This window comes from Seriola lalandi, unplaced genomic scaffold, assembly GCF_002814215.2.
Source record: "Seriola lalandi dorsalis isolate HSWRI2012SDOR001 ecotype SW California unplaced genomic scaffold, Sedor1 jcf7180002054578, whole genome shotgun sequence".
NCBI classification, from domain to species: domain Eukaryota; kingdom Metazoa; phylum Chordata; class Actinopteri; order Carangiformes; family Carangidae; genus Seriola; species Seriola lalandi.
The window spans coordinates 386,124-386,764 of record NW_019525131.1 but is presented as its reverse complement, the minus strand read 5'-3'; the positions used below and the strand labels follow the sequence as shown (position 1 = coordinate 386,764).

At 37.6% G+C, this 641-nt stretch overlaps 1 protein-coding gene across 1 annotated transcript in view; it reads left to right on the top strand.

The window, feature by feature from the left end:
- Positions 1-641, top strand: part of ccdc142 (coiled-coil domain containing 142) — an 18,902-nt gene that overhangs the window by 3,114 nt on the left and 15,147 nt on the right. The gene's annotated exons all lie outside the window — the stretch shown is intronic.

Here is a 641-nt window from a genome sequence, read left to right as displayed (position 1 = left end):
GCAAGTTCAACAAACCCAGGATAACTTTTAGTTATCTGGGTTAACTGAACCTGACGTTGACCGTCCTGAAAACCTGTACTATGAAGCTGTTTATCACCTGGCTCAGTTAACTCTGAGTTCACCTGTCCAGGTACGAGCCGGTTCATGTGAAAGAGGCAGAGTTGTTAATTATAAGCAACATCGTCTGAACCATGAATAAAGTATTAATATGATATGAGAAGAAACACTGATACCTGCAGGTGAATTCAGTTATAGTGACGTCATGAAGTGGAATTCAACAAGGTGAAATGTAAACGATGATCGCATCACTAGAATTTTCAAAAATCTATTAAAGTCAGACTAAAGATATATTGTAAATAAGAACATGAATTATCATTGTTTGAGTTTTTCCCTCTTTTGTCTGATGATGAACAAACTGTTATGAACATGTGAAGCAGATCAAACAGTTAAAGTTCATGTCAGACTGTTTCTGCTGCAGAGAGGAGAGAAAGAAAAGAGTCAGTCCGACTGAAATCTTCATTTATAACCATGGAAACAGTGAACAGTGTGTGGATCATTGTTGGTTTGGTTTTGATTTCTCCTCATGTTGTTCTGAGCTGCAGTGATGAAGAAGAGAGTAAAAGCTTCATCACTGTCAGGAA